We start from the raw sequence: 1149 nt of genomic DNA, 5'->3' as shown, positions 1-1149 counted from the left end.
TGGGAGCCACTCCACCACCCCGGCTTTTCTTTGGGCCAGAGATTTTTTACAGTGAAAGCAATGTAAAAGGTGGCACTACTGGAGAGAGCATGCTTGATAGTGCCACTTCACTTGGGCAGTAGCCAGCCATGTCTAGGGCCTTGTTTTGAGGTCACAGATCCAGCTCTCCCACTGCAAGGCTGGACTTTGCTGCAGCCATTGTTTTTTTGCATGCTCTCCCAGCACCAGAAGGGTTTTGTTTGAGTTTTGGGGGGAAGAAATTTAATGGTAGCAGTTGCTGTGGAAACCTGTGTGCGCCCAGTGACTTGGATTTTCAAGAAGAGTGTGAGAACTAGAAATGGGAAAGACCCTGTTAGCTCCCACCCTTACCCAGCAATACAGGTTTGTCCCTAACCGGATGTTTTCCTGCTGCTTTGTCCCGTCTAATTACACTCCCAAATGCTGCATCTTCAGTCATTTCCCTGCAAAGCTCCTCCATGGTCTGGATCTCGCTCAGGATTTTTTTCTTCCTGCTATTTCACCCAAGCATCCGGTGTCTCTTTTTTTTAATTTTCCTCCCATTATTCTTAGTGTCGCCAAACTTCCCCCTCCCCAGCTGCACTCCTCTGTCCACAGCATGGCATGCCTTCCTGAAGCACAGGGAGGACTGGCAGCTGCTCTGTATTTTGTTCAGCCAGGCAGGGTGTTTGTTCCTGTGCGACCTCCTCCAAATCCCACTGCAAAGCTGTTTGTGTCGCTTTTTCAGCCCTGTCCAGCCTGTCTGATATAACGGTGTCACGCAAGGCAGGTTCCTGCTTGGAGAACATAACTTAGCAGATGCCCCCCCCCCCTTCCCAAGGTCACCAGGGACACATTAAATAATTTTGCTCTTAACTTTACGCATCCCTTCTCTATCTGCGTGCCTGCCACATAATGCCAATAGCCGATGCCGGCTCTCCTCTGCAATCTTGTCTGGGGCAAAGTTGCCATTTTTGTGGCGTTTGGTTGTTTCCTTTGTCTCCAAGTAGTGTTTGGGAGGCTTGTCCTTCTTGTGGTGGCATAGGCTTTCTTTCCCGATTCCCTGACGCTGGTCAGACTCTGGGGCAAGCACTCCTCGTGTTTCTGACCTACCTTCCCCTAGGTCCTTTAGTGCTTGTGCTCTGCCACCGC

At 50.4% G+C, this 1149-nt stretch overlaps 1 long non-coding RNA gene across 1 annotated transcript in view; it reads right to left on the bottom strand.

The window, feature by feature from the left end:
- The window catches only part of LOC109295287, a 21995-nt gene that overhangs the window by 15784 nt on the left and 5062 nt on the right, over positions 1-1149 (bottom strand). The window lies entirely within an intron of this gene.

Source organism: Gavialis gangeticus, unplaced genomic scaffold, assembly GCF_001723915.1.
Source record: "Gavialis gangeticus isolate Ggan-Ray unplaced genomic scaffold, GavGan_comp1, whole genome shotgun sequence".
NCBI classification, from domain to species: Eukaryota; Metazoa; Chordata; order Crocodylia; family Gavialidae; genus Gavialis; species Gavialis gangeticus.
This window is presented reverse-complemented; position numbering and strand designations above follow the sequence as displayed.